At 36.2% G+C, this 19,924-nt stretch overlaps 1 protein-coding gene across 1 annotated transcript in view; it reads right to left on the bottom strand.

Annotated features, from left to right (window-relative positions):
- The window catches only part of LOC123873174 (G-protein coupled receptor moody), a 103,761-nt gene extending 95,990 nt beyond the window's left edge, over window positions 1-7,771 (bottom strand). The window contains exon 1 of the mRNA XM_045917895.1: window positions 7,185-7,771. The gene's annotated coding sequence lies outside the window, so the exon portion shown is untranslated. The remainder of the gene's footprint in view (window positions 1-7,184) is intronic.
- Between the last annotated feature and the right edge of the window lie 12,153 nt (window positions 7,772-19,924).

Raw genomic sequence — 19,924 nt, forward strand, 5'->3', positions numbered from 1 at the left:
ATATTATTTATATGTATAAGAAAAAAAATTCTCCAAAATTTAGATCTTGTAGATACTAAATTAAGAAAGGCTCAATGCACGACTGAAATTTGGCATGTAGATAGCTATTATGACGTAGACATCCCCTAAGAAAGGATTTTTAAAAATTCTCCCCATAGGGGTAAAATAGGATTTTATATTTGTATAGTCCACATGAGTAAAGTCGCGGGCATAAGCTACAAAGTAACATACAAAAAATAAAACATTTACGGCCATTTTAGCAAAGCGTAATTGCAGCAAAGCGTAGTTTCAGTTTCCATCGTTCAATTAATTTCTTCTGAGCAAACTATGACTCTGAGCATGATGAAGAAAATCGGTCAAGTGGAAGTTGAACTTGCACACGAAAGATTCCATACCATCGTACAAGAATACTTTTGAAAAGAGGAACTCGACTAAAGAAAGGTTTGCTTTATTAGCAATTTGTTTTTGTTGGTTTGTTTGAGTATTAGTTTCCATAAAACTCTTTTTACGTTTTGATTAGTCGTCATTTTATTTATACTTGTTGGCTTTCACTAATTCTCTAGTCGAAGGTAAATAGAGTTAGTATAAAACGCTCAGATTAAAAAAGCTGGTTTCTGTTCACAAATGTCACTGTGGCATATAACAGGAAAGCGTTTTCTTGGATTTAAAACTTTTATAATGGAAAGACCTTCTAAGTAAATCTCTGGTAGAAATTCTCAAAAGGATAAAGGAAAATCTTAAACTGTGTTCTATTTGTTGAATAAAGGTGGACTTTCTCTAAATTATTTTATTTTATTTTTATTTATTTGGGACAACAAACAATTACATATTATAAATTACAACTATAACTTAAATCTATCGTGAAATATTAGTAAATATGTAATCAACTACACTGTCCACAGCTTAGCAATAGAACTAGGGCGATACAATATGAATAAACTATTTAACCTAATATAAACAAAGAACTTAGACTGTACAGTAATTAAAAACAACGAATAAATGTGGTTTATACAAAGCAAAAAAAAGTTACTATTGTTAACAAAATAAGGTTAATAAATAATAATTAGCTTGATATAGCTCTTTACAGGGGGAGGAGGAGGAGGAGGACTGACAGGAGGCGCAGTGCACAATCGTTGCCTGTTGAGCAGACGTCTTATAGGGTTCCGTACCTCCAAAGGAGAAAGAAAGAATTATACCCATAAAGAATTATACTTAGTAATTTATTACTTACTTAGTCTGTAGATACAATAGTAAAACATGGAGAATGAACTCAGACGTATAAAAATCTAATTTCAGTCTAATCTTAGCTACTTTGGGCAAAGCACACAAAATTAGCATAACAAATTCAATTTTTTGCCCGATTCATCCATATTTAAATTTCTAAACGCTTTAAGTGGCAATGCAAATGTTTTTACAGCTTCGACATTATTTTACGCAAAGGATTTTTTTTGTTTTTTTTTATTTTATTTTTATTTATAGACTAGCACTTTGCTGTTGTCAAACCTGCTGGCAAGTTGGTATATTGAACCTGTTCACTATTAGGCCGTGATTACACCAGACTTGTAAGTTTTACACACGTAAGTAGCTTACGTGATTAATTTACAACAAAACTAATCTACAAGTGTAAATTAAAAATTTATAACACCCCCGACGATCCAAAGTATCTGAGTTTTCCAAAACATCATTTTCAAATAAATAATTATGTATTTAGGCAACGTCCATCTTGACAGCTTGACATTTGTCTATTGACATAATATTATGAACCGAACGGTTATCTAACCTTCTTTTCTACAAGAAAACTAGAAAAGAGCTGATAACTCTTAAACGGCTGAACCAATTTTTTTGAATTATAGCTAAGAACACTCTCGATCAAGCCACCTTTCAAACAAAAAAAAGTAAATTAAAATCGGTTCATTCGTTTAGGCGCTACGATGCCACAGACAGATACACAGATACACAGATACACACATCAAACTTATAACACCCCTCTTTTTGGGTCGGGGGTTAAAAATAACCTACTTGTGATTATCATGTAAACTACTTAAGTAGGTACGTGAGTATAAAACTTACAAATGTAATCGCAGTCATATGTAATTCGTCGTACTTACATGTATTTTACCCGTGTTATTTGTTTATTCAATACTAGCTGATACCCGCGACTTCGTTCGCGTGGATGTAGGTTTTTTTAAATTCCCGTGGGAACACTTTGATTTTCCGGGACAAAAAGTAGCCTATGTGCTAATCCAGGGTATAGTCTATCTCCATTCTAAATTTCAGCCCAATCCGTCCAGTAGTTTTTGCGTGAAGGAGTAACAAACATACACACACACACACACACACACACACACACACACATACAAACTTTCTCCTTTATAATATTAGTGTGACGACTGACGCACATTAAAATCATAAATCTAACTAGGTACTAATATAAGTTAACAAAAAAAAGCGAAAATATTTAATAATATATAATATATTTTATAATTTATATAATTTTATAGTAAGTATTTTTATACCGTGTGAAATTATGACTTGATAACGTATTTTAGCTTACTGTTTTTCAAGTTATTTCAGAGTGTTGATAGTTAGAATAACGGCAAAAAAAATATTTCATAGTTTTGTTTATAAAAATTCTTCAACGTAAGATGCACGGCGCTATAAATTCTGATTTTGATGCGAAGAATAAAAACATTTTATTCGACGATAAATTGCCTTTTGACGTTGACTAGCGCATGATATCATACATATGATATTAGAATATAAATCAAATATTATAACAAGTGAGTGCTAATATTGAAAATTATATAATGGGCGCATCCTGTAGTTATTTGAACCGTTTTGCATCGGATTACCGAAGCTGGAGAATCTGTACAAATGATGCACAGTTAATTAGTATCTATAGATACCACACCGCCTGACACAAGAGCTATTTCCATGCTATTTCACACAATAATTTCTATGAAGCTGCCAAAATTAGTATGCTACTGGTAAAGTTAATCAAGGAGTAAGCATCATTAAAATGTATTTGACATGCTTGTCTCTTTTAAATTGTTATTGTATTTGGGATTCAGTGTAAAAATTAAGAATAATATGTTTCAGGATTTTTAAAAATTCCACACCGTCACCAATTTTCTAAAATTCCACTCCAGCGAAACCGGGTCGGCACAGCTAGTTATTTGTTAGTTATGAGTTAATACACCCTGTAGTTTGTGTGCCATTAGCAATGGACCACTAATATTTACGACTGCAGCATGCATTTATTGTACATCCTAATGGACTTCCGTATCTATTGTGGTAGAGTTTCCTATTGTAAAATATGACTGTGTATTGCGGCCTATGCATTACCTACTACTAATTAAACCTAATTGAGTTCCGGTAATAGGAAATAAAAAAACAAAATCCTTATAGGATTTCTCGTGTGTCTGTCTGTCTATATGCATAGCCAATTAGATTGTTTGGTAAATATTCTATGACCCACACATCCGTGTTTGAATCCGTCCGTCATAGAGTGTACAAACACCTGTCTAAAATTTCAACTCAATCGACTGATGGATGCCCTAACTCATGGGTAACAAACAGACAGACGGATAAACATTGATTTTCATAAATTAAGAAGTTAAGAAAGGTTCGAAAAAACCTTTTATTGCCTGAAAAATTTAACCACAAGACTTAATTATGTAGGTATACTTACCTAGGTATTAGACGAGATTTATTATCCACTTATGAAAAATTCGATTGAGATTACCATCCTTACTATCTGTTTTAATATATCGTACATATATCGTTACTAAATGATAAATACTTAATTTATATCCGTTACCTTTAGTGTAGCCACGTGCGGCAGTAAAATGTGTAATTAATTTTCAGAAAAGCATTATTGCAGAGGCGGTTTTCACAGAAAGTGATTTTTCAAATTATGCAAGTATCATCGTTTGCTACAATTTACTTAATAAAGAATAATGATCTTTTTTTTTAAACAGAAATAGCGAGCAAACGAGCAGGTGAGTTAAGTGATTTCCGCCGGCTATGAACATTTGCAGCACCATAGGAACCGCCAACGCGTTGCCGGCCTTTCAGGAATTTGTTGATCCGCCCCTTGAATAACTCAATTTTGCTATTTAATGGAAACACCACGCAAGAGAGTGTGCATAGGGCTCTGATCAATAGCGCTTTTTCTTGAAAAATGAATTTTTGCACTTATGATTGGAAGTGCGAAACATGCTTTCCGGTACGTTTATCGTAACTTCGATTATCATGTCGGAGGACAAAAAGTAAACACAAAAAATCTTTTAATATCGTGCATACGTTCAACTTCATACATATTCATTTTACGAAACGCTCTCCAAGCGAGTTCCACTCGCATTTGTCCGATTTTTCATTATTTTCGACTAAAACTATTTTAAACAAAGTTTCCTTCATTTAAACTTTTGTTTTGTTGTATACTAAAGTTCCACAAAATTCGTGGAAACAATACATCGAGACAGACAAGCGTGACATACATAATGGAAATGTAGACATGGCATGGCATGCAATAAATAAATTATTTTGGTCAAGCTTCTTTGATAGCTACTTTTTAACCCCCGACCCAAAAAGAGCGGTGTTACAAGTTTGACGTGTGTAACTGTGTATCTGTCTGTGGCACCGTAGCTCCTAAACTAATGAACCGATTTTAATTTAGTTTTTTTTGTTTGAAAGGTGGCTTGATCGAGAGTGTTCTTAGCTATAATCCAAGAAAATCGGTTCAGCCGTTTGAAAGTTATCAGCTCTTTTCTAGTTACTGTAACCTTTACTTGTCGGGGGTGTTATAAATTTTTAATTTACACTTGTAAACAAAGTTTCCTTCATTTAAACTTTTGTTTTGTTGTATACTAAAGTTCCACAAAATTCGTGGAAACAATACATCGAGACAGACAAGCGTGACATACATTACGGAAATGTAGACATGGCATAAATAAATTATTTTGGTCAAGGTTCTTTGATAGCTACTTTTAATGTAGTAAGCAATGCCGTGATAGCCTTGTGGGCCTTATATTGAAAACACCGCGAGGAAACTTTCATGCCTGAGTGTTCTCCATAATATTCTCAAAGATGTAGTAGATCGTAGTAGTAGATCTGGCTACTACTAGGTTACTACAAGTCAAGACTAGCAAGCCGCATCAATCTGAGGCAGCGGCGGCGGCGCCTCGTTCAGCCAACATAGCTATTTAAGAAAAAGGTACCTGGGTCTCTGGGAACCAAGGAACTTATACTTTGGTCAGTTTCTTGGTTACCTGGGAGCTATGGTGCTCTCTAACTTTGTTTTTTTTTTTAGTGTTTTCGATGAATTAAGAATATTTATTTATTTATTCAACTAGCAGATTTAGCAAGAACAGACTACAAAACTTAGAAAATGTGATTCTCTAAACTGACTCAGCCGGAAATCAAACTTCAAGCTTATAAGGTGACGAGAACAATTATGTGTGACTATACTTTTTTAAATGTATCTAAAATAGATATATATTTTGCAATACATGAAAGCGTTGAATATGGTAACCAATTAAGGAAGTGCTAAATTTGGCACGCATTCAAAGTTGATTGATAATCATAAGCTGAGGCCTAAGACTACATAATAATATTATACTCAATCAGGATTGCGTATTGCTTGCTAATGAGAGAAGCACATGTGACAGTGGTACCGATTCTGATGGCAACTAATTTTAGAGTATTCGCTTCTTTTTTTTTTATTAATGTACCTAATGAGAAAAGGACAGACAAACTTAATTTGATTTAAATCTGTCAAATCTCGTGACTTTAGATTTATTTTGGGTGCCAGGCTTGAGCATAGTGTTGGAATTTGTAGAGTAGCATTAAATTTCAAATTTCCGTCCTTTTTTCGCAATATTAAAATGAAAAAGATGCAGATAGGTAGGTACTTATTGAATTACCCATAAAAAGAGATTAATTTTATCTATTCTATGAAAGCGTGTCCAAAACTCTCCTTTTAATAAAATTATAAGTTAAAATGAAACGACTAATTTTATTCTCGCCCGACGAAAATAATAATCAAAATAATTTAAAACAAGAAGAGATCCAATCAACAAAATATTAATTATCCTGTTGTCTAGCCACGCGCAGCTAAAGAATAATTAATTACTTAATTCATATTTTTGAAGATCAAAAAGATGACTAATGAGTGTAAGTGCAATATTATAAATCATGCGTCCAGTTTAAAAAACGGCCAAGTGCGAATCATACTCGCGCACCGAGGGTTCCGTACTACAGGAAAATTTAAACGGTATTCACTTTTGAACACATAAAAAAAACTAGGATAGTTACAACAATGGTTTCATTTTTCCTGTAAAATGCACATGAACTTCTATCGATTATAATTACTTCAGATTTTTCGATGGGTAAACTTCAGAGATGGGGGTGGAACGGTATTTTTTCGACATTTAGCACGATGAAAACTATAATGCGTGAATTTGCGTAGTGTACAGGTAAAGTCCTTTCATATAATACCCCAATCGGTATAGTTATCTTAATTTGAAATTTCAAACCCCCAATTTTAGATAATGTAGCTAACATCATCTCCGAGGGCTATAGGCTCGGAAGTACGTATAAATTGTATCCGTAAAAAGCTAGTTATGAATAAAACGATGTCTATCTGGTTGATTGTTACCTTTCTACAGCTAAATTGATTTCGATGGGCACAGAAAACTTAGAATTCCATAGGTTGACAATATCCCTCTAAAAAGAGAAGTTCCTAGAAAAGCTCACGTTCTAGCCCATATTACGCTAAGATTTTCAAAATATTGCATTTCCTAGAGTGACAAAAATCACTTTAGGAAATGCGATATTTTGAAAATCTTGATCTCACCTACTTCTTACTTATAAATGTGAGTTTAGAGTTTTGTAACCTACTCCTTAACACCGCAATAGTATAACCGATTTGGCTGAAAATAGGTAGGATATAGCTTATACCTTGAGTCAACACAGAGGCTACAATTTATCCCAGCATATCAAAGAGTTCCCACGAAATTGTTAAGAATCTACATCCACGCTGACGAAGTTGCAGTCATCATTTAGTACATTTTTATATAACATCTACACTGACAAAATATACGGTCAACAGCTGCTGGTGTGTTATAAAGTAAATTGTGACAGAAACACGTGGTGAAATATTAAACAAACTGAGGCAAACTTACTGAGCTGCACGCCGGCTTCGAAGTTATTTCCAACTGCTATTATATGCGTCTCGAATTCGACGATTTCCGCTCGATGTCGCCGATGTTAAAGGAAGCGAGCTGATCGAAACACGAAATAACTCACTGACTATTACAAAACAATTGCAACGAACCAATCGTTTATTCAACGAGTACAATATAAAGTTTAAACAACGCCAGTCGTTGAAATCTCTATCACTATTTACAATTTACGTTATTATAACGTGTTTGGTGTACGGATTTCAACAGTTTCCGTACTATTGAAAATATGCAATAATGTTTAAATCTGTCTTTGTTTCAGATTTACGGGAAAAGTCTAGGATGCAAAGTTTATTTTATCGTTTTGTCATAATAGTCATAAATCTTAGTAATAAATACTTAATCCTAAAACTTTCGATATTAAAGAACTTTTCGGCTAAAAAGTTATGCAAAACACTGTTCAAGCACAATAACACTCAAAAGTTTATTCTTTCATTCAAGGAGAAAACTTTTTTCTGAAACTACTATCGATGTTATTTACGCGGCATAGAGTTAAAAGGTTAAAGAGGTAACAATACGTCTGCCTCTTAGCAGGCCTCGTCGCCGACTGATTTCAGATGCTGAAACTACGGTCTACTACGGGGCGCTGAAAAATTCTCCACAGTAGCTCAGCCTCCCGGTGTTTTCATGAAATGCCGCCTAGGGGTCACTCAACTTTATGAGGGATGCCGCTATCCTCTACATTCTCAGTTCTCACGCGGCGATTACGATTATAATTACTTTTTGTGACAGTTACGGCCGTTAGAATGATGATATGAAGATAATTACGAGGGTTTTCAGGACTTACAACGTTACGAGAAATTTAAAAACATAAAAATTCTTTTTTTACATGATTACTTTGGACACTTTTTTACCAAAGTTAATTAGCTTTGTAACGAATGCTTTTGCGGAAAAAATATACTTCTGCCCGCCTCTATATATAAAGTTGTATGAACCAATGTAAATGTAGAGTTGATTGATATCTTGTTTAAATATACAAAAAGTTTACGTAGGTTTTATTGGTCAACATTCATCTATTTTCTCAAATAACTAAAAGTATAATTTATAAATTATAAAAAAATATACGCATATTTGAGATCCTCAGAGTAATTGCTTTTATTATCTGATAGGTGCATCACAATTCACTCTACAGTGTGAAAAAGTTTAGGAAGCTGCACAATGTACAGTACATAGCTTGCAAAACTTTTTCTTTGATTTGCTTATTTGCCCCCCAGAAGCCCACCATATTCAAAAATCTGTTGAACATTAGATATCCGGTTTGAGTCCCAGCAATTTATAGGCCTAGGTTATTAACTACGTCATGGTGAAACACGAATACGTAGCTTTTTATATGTAGAGTCGGAAATTGCTATATTTTCATGAAGGGATCGCACCAAATTTGCGCGCACCAAAAAGTTAATTACTCTCTGTGGGCGCTGGTTTAGTGAAAAGTTAATTTATAAAACAAAATTCAACGAACTCAGATCGAATAACTCTATTGCAGGCTTTTTAATATAAGCCAATAACTCACAAAATATACCCCTAGTACCTCCCTATATACCTAACCCTAGTAAGTATACAATGTAAATACACCTACAACTTTATATCAGGTTAGGTATGTGTCATGTTTTCAAATACCTACCTACATGCAAAGGGTGAAGGCTCTTAAGACAGAGTGGAAATTGTAAATTTTTCTTGTTCGTGAATAATCTGTAAATTTTCAAATTAGAAAAAATATATGTATTTCTAGAATGTACAAAAAAGAAATAAATAATATTATATGGTAACTGATGCCCAAGACTTCGTTCGCGTGGATTTAGTTTTTAACCTCCGACCCAAAAAGAGGGGTGTTATAATTAAAAATCTAGTGAAAATTCAATCGTTTGTCAGGATAAAAAGAAGTATATCACTGTGCAGGATTACTTAACCATGAAAAATCACGTTGATCTGTCGTCGTTCCGTTGATATCCGACGTTATAGCCGACGGCAAGCCAACAAACAAACATACTTGAACACGATAATGCATATTATAATACTTTAGCTATGTAACTTCATCTTCATTCCCAAGAGTCTTAAACGCTATTAAACAAAGTGCTTTTCCTTCTTGAATATTTTATTCCATGAAGTAAGTACTTTGCGGTGATCTCTCATTTTAATTCTGATGATCTGGTTTTAAAGACTTCGGTGAATAAACTTCTATTGATGTCTTAAGATAAAACTTTAAGAGAGATACTTTGCTTGATTGGAGTTATCGTGGAGTTTTATTCGTCTTGATGTGAAATTCCTTCATGAAAATATAGCAATTTCCGACTCTACATATAAAAAGCTACGTATTCGTGTTTCACCATGACGTAGTAAATAACCTAGGCCTATGTTGTGTAGTTAATAAACTATGGAATTTTTAAATACCTATCAAAAATTGCGGAACCGGCAGAATTCGAACCTGCGTCTTCTGGGTTAGCGCCCGACGTTTCCTTGAAGTGTAGATCAAAACACTATCACAAAAATCATAAAAATATGGAATTTTTATTAATTTTGCCCGCGACTTTTTTTGGGTTCCGTACGTGTAAAATGTAAATGAAAAACGGAACCCTCACCGATTAAGTTCCAATTTGGGACATAGTAGATATATGAGTTGCTGGGACCCAAACCGGACGTGTTACTTTTAATTGATTTTTCTACTTGCGAATGTATTTCAGAACTCATTTCCCCATCTGTTTTTATCAAACAAAATTCATAGTATAGGACGTAGGTAATGTTTAAACGGGTAATGTAGAAAGGTAATTGCTTTATAATTGCTAAATAGCAGATTGTACGTGTACTTTTAATTACACTTAGGAATTTTACAAATAAAATTAATTTTCAACAAAATGTTTTTATTTTAATGCTCACGCCTCTTAAAAAGGGTTGTCGTTAGCAAACCCCTACCAGATGTCATCCAACCCAGCGGTTTTTTATTTACAAATAATAATGTTTAATGGCACCTTTTTTTTAAGACTACAAAATAAATCATGATGACTTTTAACTATAAATACCGGGATTCAGATTTGATGGCTAATAGTCCGCGCAAAACAAGTAGGTACCTACCTAGTCTAATCAAAAGTTGCAACATGCGGCGTGCGCAGGTCGTAGATTAAGGATTACCTAAAACACAAGTCTGGCTAAGATCAGCGTCTTAATCACACTAATATTATAAAGGCGAAAGTTTGTATGTGTGTGTGTGTGTGTGTGTGTGTGTGTGTGTGTGTGTGTGTGTGTGTGTGTGTGTGTGTGTGTGTGTGTATGTTTGTTACTCCTTCACGCAAAAACTACTGGACGAATTTGGCTGAAATTTGGAATGGAGATAGATAATATCCTGGATTAGCACATAGGCTACTTTTTATCCCAGAAAATCAAAGAGTTCCCACGGGATTTCGAAAAACCTAAATCCACGCGGGCGAAGTCGCGGGTATCGGCTAGTTATGGTAATAAAATGATAGGCTACAGTGTGACGCAATCACCTCTGATGGGTTGACGCTATTGGCTACAATGCATTGTTGCAACAAGAATATCACAAATTCAGCCAATCGCAAAAATTGCGATTAGCTGAATAATGATTGATGCACGTTTTCTGGACTCAACCTGTTGTTTTTTGTGTAACGCCTTCATAGGTACCGGTTCCGATTTAGTGGTAATATTACAAGTATTTCAAAACTGTATGACGTTTTGAGTGTTCACACAAGCTCAGATCACAATCCCGAATGCGACTGTTTTGCTTAGATACTATTCAAACACACTGCATGTTCTGTACACATCGCATTCATCTTCTACGGAGCTGGAATTTAATTCTATATGAGATACGTACCTGCTTCATGATTGGATTCTGCTAGCAATAGATTGAAATACAGATTGCTAGAGCATAGAATTCTAATATACGTATCAAGTTTCAACCTGGTATCAAAATAGATACACGTACCACACTGAGCAAGGGATTTCATTATCTGCGAGTTGATCTAACCTGACTTTACTCTAGTAGAATTTTTGAACATCGTTTCTTAATGAGGGTCTATGACGGTAATAGTAATGCGTTTCCGAGCATAAGAGCTGGGACACACCAAACGCGTGTGCAGCACGTACACGTGACCACGCGCGTAGTGACGCGCGTGAATCCATAGACATGACAGCACGCATTACGTCTACGCGAACGTTCACGTCACGCAAGCGGTATGCCATATCTCATACAGGTCCATACATTACAACGTCGTGGTACGCGCTACGTCTACGCTTACGTGCTGCATACGCGCTTGGTGTGTCCCAGCCTTAAATGTTATAGAGAAAACCTGAATTTTTTGCTAGCAATCCAGCTAGGCTTAAAGCGAGAACTTTCATACAAAGCAACAGAAGTTCACAAGTTAAACTTTAACCAGCGAATGTTGTGCTTAATCACTTGGCAGTACAACTTTCCTGAATCAATGAATATGAAAATTAAGTTAAGACCCAGGCCCAGCTTAGTAAATTTCAATTAGACATTTTAACAAAATAACTCCAAGTAGGTGGTACCTAATACATTTTGTAAGTTGCTCGACTATTGCGTAAATATAACCCATCGTCGACACACTACTGAGCACGGCTCTCCTCTCAGAATGAGAAGGGTTCAAGCCATACGCATGCCGAATCAGGTACAGCTTTGTAGCACCTTCATACTCTCTGAGCTAAGCCGCGGACGGACGGACAGACAGACAGACCGAAGACATGGTGAAACTATAATTTACTACAAACTACTAATGATTCCTTATTTACTACGGGTTTCTAATCAAAACGAGAAAATGCTATAAGTACTTAGTAAATTAATTAAAAAATTCCATTAAAAGAGCATCAGACTATCTGGCTCCACTCATAAATGTTACGACGGGCGCTAGACACTCGCAGTGCCAAGTGACTCTGGCTGACCCGAATGAGGAGTTCATAACTGGGTCATTGGAATGCGAACTACTTCATATCGTAGTTTAAAGCATCTACTTGGCATATCAATGAGACTGCAATGGAACAAAGGGTGAGATTTATAGAGCGCACTTTGAGTTTGCTCAGATTTAAGGTGCCCACGCACTCGAACTGAACTGCAGCTGAACTGCGCGTCGCGGCAGCGCCCCGCGCGATATTCTCTCCAGCCGCGACGCGCGTACCGCGTAGCGCGTCACTGCCGCGCGTCGCGTAGAATATCGTACGGGGCACTGCCGCGACGCGCAGTTCAGCTGCAGTTCAGTTCAAGTGCGTGGGCACCTTTAAGATTGAGTTAAAACGATATAGATTTATGTGACAGATTTATGTTTTAAGTCTAAGCAAAGCCAGAGTGCGCTCTATACTTAGATCTCACCCTTAGAATTTAAGGGCGTTTTAAGGGTGTTTCAGCACTCATAATTTCTTTGTATTCGATTCGTATTCATCCATATGGCCTAAAAGGCTTTAGGCCATAGTTCACCACGTTGGGCCAGCGCAGATCAGCAGATTTCACACCCTTTGAGAACATTATAGAGAACTGTTAGGCATGCAGGTTTCAACACCTGTTTTCCTTCATCGTTAAAGCAAGTGATATTGCATTATTGTGTAAACGCATATAAGTAACTCCAAAAAGTTAGAGGTGCGTGGCCGGGATCGAACTCCCGACCTTCCGAATAAGAGGCCGACTTCTTAACCATAGGCTATTTCTATGTGGATACATTTTAGTTTGATAGTCGATTAAAATAATTGACTCTCACATGATATCATTATTATATATCGATGTAAGAGAAAGATACAACAAGGAAAATTGTTTCATAAATAAATACAACATAAATATTACGTGTACTGGAAAGGTTTTATAACAATATGTAGGACGCGGTTTACGTGATCGAATTACACTACTAAACCTTGTCACGAGAATTGGGACAAGCCATAAATATGTCCATGTTTTTTTCTCTCTCACGAATGATGAATGAACCCGTCGTGATGACAGATGTAGAGTAGGGAATCGATCATGAGAAAAATATGACTGTACCTACCCTATGCCTAATTTTTATGGTTCCGTAAATCGCTATCCATCCGTCTGTCTGTCAGCCGGCTGTATCTCATGAACTGTAATAGGCAGAGGTGAAATTTTGATAGAATGTTTATTTCATAATTGCCGCCATGAAAAAAGAAAACAATAAAGTGCTATTTCTTATAGTATTTATAGTACAGAATCCTTCGTTTGCGAGTTCGACTCGCACTTGACCTTTTTTTCTACACAAACAACTAAATGATATACTACTCACATTAAAACAACTGAAACCATAAGCGTAGATTTTTAAAAGTGTTTTTAAGAGCGATGTTGATTTACATTAATTGAATCCACAGATTATTTTATTTAAAATTGTAAATTATGTTATACCTACTTAATAATTTATAATAAATGATCATTTTTAACTTAATTTATTTAAATTAAGTTAAAAATAATGTTCACATGACAAATAATGATGGGAGGAAAGAAAGTCATCTCATTAGAAAAATGTTAAGTATGCATGTGAAAAAAGAGGAGGGGATGACCAAAGATAAGGTGGATGGATTGCTTGAAAGTGGATATGCGTAAGAAAGGGTTGATTACGTTGACGGATGAGAAAAGTGAGTGGTAGAACAAGACATGTTGTGCGGAACCCACATAGCATGGGATAAGGTCAGAATTCTTTCTGACCTTATCCCATGCTATGTGAGCTATGTGGGTATGAAGAAGATGACCACTTTACCATACTTTATAATTTACCATACCTACATCTATAGTAAAATAAAGTACCTACCTAACAGTTAAATTTGCACAGGCCTAACAATACGGGAAGCAACTTTATGACAGACAAGCAATGCAAAACAGGATGAATTGCGCATAGATTATAAATTAAAACAGGAACTTTACAAATTGGCAGCTCGTCGCAAATGGACTGCTACAAATAAGGATCGACGCGATTCAACTTGTCAATTCGTCATAATATTTGAGGAATTATTTTTTGTGATGTAACCAAAAATTCACGGTTTTCGGATTTTTCCTTTACTTGTGTTATGAGACTTACCTGAATGCCTTTCATGATTCTAGGGCAAGGGGAGGTATCCTATAGGTTTTTTTGACACACACGACGGACAAACAGACAGACAGATAACAAAGTGATCATATAAGGGTCCTTTTCAAAGAAAATTCAAAGAGTTTCCACAGGATTCCTAAAGACCCATCCGCTTAACCGATTTATATGAAAGGTACCGAGGTAGCTTGCGTCCTTGTAATTGACATAAGCAACTTTTTATCCCGGAAAATCAAACAGTTTCCACGGGATCTTTAAAAACCTAAATCCACGCGGACGAAGTCGCGGGCATCCTCTAGTAACACAATGTCTCTCACTAACTGTTCTGCTATATCCTCTGCGAATAGCCGTAGAAATTTTAAGTCCATGTACGTGCCTAGATTCACAAATTAACACACTCGTGTTTGTTTAATATTCACCGCGTGATCTGCTTATACGTCCCTTTTATGTGTCATGGTGCATGCATGGTGCTCGCTGAATTTGCAAGCGGTTTCATCTTTTGCCAATCAATTGATGGTTAAAAGGTGAAACTGGTTTAATTTATGCTAATTAATTAGGTATGTGAGTACTGTGACTATTATCATCATCATGATCAACTCATCGCCGGCCCAGCCCACTACTGAACACAGATTCCCTCTCAGAAGGTTCTAGACCATAAACGCTACGGCAGCCCATTGCGAATTGGTGCGAAAGATTGATGATGTTGACCGAGAAAAGCTACACACGAAATCTCAAGTTTCAAGACCCAGGTTTAAGCTATAGGTATGTTGATAGTCAGTCAGTTTATCTTAAACCCTAGAGTCTAAGAAGCACTATATTTTATACTTATGTGTAGAACAAATTCAAGAGCATATAAATCTTCTACTCAATTTATATTGATAAAGTTACCAATTAGTGAATGTATCCTGTGACATTGAAAATTAAATGTTAAAATGTCTTTTCACTTTTGCAACTTAATGGGGTGTAACTTGAAACAGGTTCTAAACCGTCATTTTTGTCAATTAGTAAGATTAAGTCTCGCTTGAAACATAATACGAATAGATAAGACTAGTAGATCCGCCGCGACTTCGCACGTGGATCACCTATTCCATAGACAAACAGATAAAAATATTTCTCAGGATAAAAACTATCCTGTATGCTAACCCAAACTTTTAGATAAGTTCGCCAAGTTATATTCCGTTTAATAATTTCAGCGCGAAGCGTGCACAAAAAGACAGACGGACGGACAAAGATTCCAAAAATTTTTTTTGCGGTCTTGATCGATAATAAATAATGTTACCTTCGATTAAAATTTTCAAAATATATTTATTTAACTAGATGATGCTCGCGACTTTATCCGCGTGGGTTTAGCTTTTCAAAAATGCCGCGAGAACTCTTCAATTTTGCGGAATAAAATGTAGTCCTTGCCGTTCCTGAGATGCATGCTATCTCAGTACCACTCAAAATCGGTTAAACGGATGGGCCGTGTAAAGCTAGCAGACGGACAGACAGACATAAGTACCCACATATAATGTTAGTGTGGACAATATTTAGATATACAGAAATCGTCCATTTTCAGTTTTTTTATAAGTATAAAATAGATTATATTTCGCCGTTTGGTTCGACTTCGATCGTCTGGAATAATTACTTAATGGAACAGTAATGACATCATTATCGCGATTGTTATTGTAATCATTATTCCGTAATTACGGTATGAGTAATGATGAAACACCTGTTTCAACCTCATTCAATATGAAAAATGGTTTTCCACAATTTCACTCAAGAAGTCTAGAAAGGTTGGTCCAAAATAAATGAAATGAAACAATCTTTATTAAGCCCCAAGTTACCACATAAAGCGATGGATGTCCGCCTCCTATTTGGGAGGTTGGAGGTTCGATCCCGGCTTCTTATTCTTTGGAGTCATGTGCCGTTAAAGCAATTGATATTTAATTGCTTTAAAACCCTTTAAAGCAATTAAACTTAAATTAACTTGCTTTAACAGTGAAGGAAAACGTGAGGCAACCTGCATCCCTATGAGTTCTTCATAATGTTCTGCCAATCCGCACTTGACCAGCGTGGGCAGACTATGGCCTGAACCCTTTTTAGTCTGATAGGAGATTCATTTCTACATTCATTAACTTCTTTTCATGTAGAAAATATTCGAATGTAATGGAAATTGGAAAATTTCCAAGCAGGGCGCGTAATTTTAATTGAATTCTCTCTAAGAACATTTCACGAATGAAAACAGCATTTTCCGCATGATAACCTATGGAAGCAATTCAACAAGAGCAATTCTAAGTACGCATTATAACCACGAAACCGTGGTGACATCAATTTTAAACGAAACTAATGCAGTGCTACGAGTAAGTACAACATTCCGAACTGACCTACTTTACGTGTTTCGTAGAAATACTAAGACCATGTCCAGAAGAGATGAATTCGCTGCGAATTCGTACGCGCGACAATGAGGCACCTACTGGACGCCAGCCGCCAGTACATCGTTTCCACAAGCATCTTGCGAATTTCAAATACGTTTTACATATCGCATGCGCTACCCCAGACTCTCAACGAGGGTCGAGTCGAGTCTCGACGGCTCCTTGGTTTACAGTTTACGCCATGTTTACGCGCGAAGTTGTCTCCAAACGATGGCACGTTGCACGTTCCTTCTGGGACCTTCCTTCCAACGTACGCGTGAAACGATTCGCGGCGAATCACCCTTCTGCAATAGGTCTAAGTGAGTGTGACACCATGTAATGTCGGCCGCCGACTGTGAGCAGGCTCGCTGCAGCCCCAGTGTAATTATGAAGTCAGACTTCATTTTTCGTTCACATCGAACTGCATCGTCCGCGGTAGTAGGTACGAGTAAATCCACGCATAACATGTACCACAGAACACCTCTGCGGTACTCGTAGTAGCGTATTGTCATTTAGTGTGAACAAAAAGTTGAATATGTATGGAAAATACCAAAAATCATTGCTTTAAGGTCATAAACCAAAAAGAAAACAGGCGAGAGATGGAGAAAAGACCACTCGCATTTCCTTTTAAACTGCGTAACGCTCGCTGGCAATCGGCGGCTGACAATACGTTAGGTGTGAACACCCACAAAATTTTTGTACGCAATGATTTTCTTTTCATTTTTTGGATTGAAGCCAAAATACTGAAAGTATCAGATTAAAATCCAAACGCAGACAAAAGATTTCTATCTTGCGTAGTACAAAACGATTTTCATAATGACTTCTAAGAGCCAACAATTTTTGATGAGTTATCATTTTTGTTTTGTATCTCTATTTATTTTCGTAATTCATGTCAATGACTGAGCTAGTCTAATAGGCATATGGAATGCGCTAAATTAAAATAGGGATAATGTGTGTGTATGCTAGAATGAAGCAGGGATATTAGGAAACTCATTTACTTACTATACTTACATAATAGTTGGCGTTACAAACTAAAGGAGAATAAGTGCTTCTTTGAGAGTCTAATGATCGAATTCTTCAGGTAAGGCTCAAGGCTTACCTGAAGAATTCGCGCAGAGATGAAACGGCTGCTAGGCATGCGTATTTTTAAATGTCTCCTTACCCTATTACTAATTAAGAACCCTATTACTAAGTCTCCGCTGTCCGTCCGTCTGTTCGTCCATCCATCTGTCCGTCTGTCCGTCTTACCCGTTCGTTCGAACCGTCTGTCTGTCAGCGGGCTGTATCTCGTGAACCATAATTGGCACAGAGTCGAAATTTTACACAGTATGAGTATTTCTATTGCCGATATAACAAAAAATAATTAAAATCTCAAAATGGCCGCCAAAAGAATATAATCAAAAAAGTGTTATTTCTTGTACAATGGTACGGCACCGCACTCGCACTTGCGGACGAACTCGGAATGGGCGGACTCGCACTTGACCGGTTTTTGTTTTTCATTTTGCCTCACACTAAATAAGTGCATTACTTACCTAGTGGTAACAAAATTCAGTACACTTCGTTTTTAGAAAAACACCTCGCTTTGCGCCAATGTATCTCGAGCCTAATCACCTAATGTAAGCTAATTGAAGGTAGATAGAGTATTAAACTTATAAATAGGGCGTAGGTATTCTATCTTTGAGGATGTATCAATCAATAGCAAGAAGGTTCTTGATTAACTAAAGTACCCTCTAAGAAGGTTGTTGCCAACTTTCCTAATCTTTTATTCATAGCGTGCAAAGGGAACATCGAAGCTCTCGATACAAGTGATTTTCTTTGGATTCTACCCCTATTAATTATCTATGTAGTTACCACCTGATTCGCTATTGTCTTAGGTAAATATATTGTAGGTAGCACCTACCGTGATAGCCTAGTAGTTAAAACGTTTGCTTCCTATTCAGGAGGTCGAGAGGTCGAACTTTTCGGAGCTATGTGCGTTTTAAGCAATTAAATATCACGTAGACATATTATTTATTGTAAGTTTCATAATAGCATACAACTTTCGTGATCGGTGATGAGGAACACGGAAGATACAAAACACACGAGAGTAGAAGAGATGCACCCTACAAATGTGATCCATGTGTCGTAGTTTTAAGTCTCCGTTTTAGATAGGTACGTAGGTATAAGTATGTATTTACTTCTTATTTGCATAATATATACTTGAGTAACTTTTTTTTCTCTCTCTCGTCTGGCTTTACAAAGATTAGCCAATGTTAAGTTTGTAGTTATTTGTAACAAGTTAGTTAAACTATACAAGTATGGACCCCGTCTGTGCTGGCGCTCATCGACATACGCACGGCACTCCCTTAGAGCGCTTTCCAGTCAGTTTTAACAAAAACACTCCACAAGTGTAAATTAAAAATTTATAACACCCCCGACGATCCAAAGTATTTGAGTTTTCCAAAACATCATTTTCAAATAAATAATTATGTATTTAGGCAACGTCCATCTTGACAGCTTGACATTTGTCTATTGACATAATATTATGAACCTAACGGTTATCTAACCTTCTTTTCTACAAGAAAACTAGAAAAGAGCTGATAACTCTTAAACGGCTGAACCAATTTTTTTAGATTATAGCTAAGAACACTCTCGATCAAGCCACCTTTCAAACAAAAAAAACTAAATTAAAATCGGTTCATTCGTTTAGGCGCTACGATGCCACAGACAGATACACAGATACACTGATACACTGATACACAGATACACAGATACACAGATACACAGATACACAGATACACAGACACACAGATACACAGATACACACGTCAAACTTATAACACCCCTCTTTTTGGGTCGGGGGTTAAAAAAGGCAGAGCACGCCCGCCAGCTAACACCAACACAGACGAACACTTGAGTAACTTATACATTAACTCTGAATCTAGGTAGGTATGGTTTTTTGTTAGCAAATTCCAACTATTACACATCTCTGTCAGCTTCTTTCAATCAATTCAATAAAAGGCGAAAGGTTTGGCATACCACATTCCATATTATAGGTACCTAAGCCCGATAAGGTTTTTACCCCTAACCCTTTTAGAATTTTGTCACGCACTGAAGGATTGACCTTCATGCCTCTCAGTTTATTACGAATTGTTATCCAAGATCCAAATTGTATTTGTGATATTTTCACTGGCAAATAAACTTTGGAAGGCTGACTTTTTATACTATTCAGACTTTATTCAGATCACTGAAAAATATGATCGATCTGTGC

Source organism: Maniola jurtina, chromosome 16 (genome assembly GCF_905333055.1).
Source record: "Maniola jurtina chromosome 16, ilManJurt1.1, whole genome shotgun sequence".
Taxonomy (NCBI): domain Eukaryota; kingdom Metazoa; phylum Arthropoda; class Insecta; order Lepidoptera; family Nymphalidae; genus Maniola; species Maniola jurtina.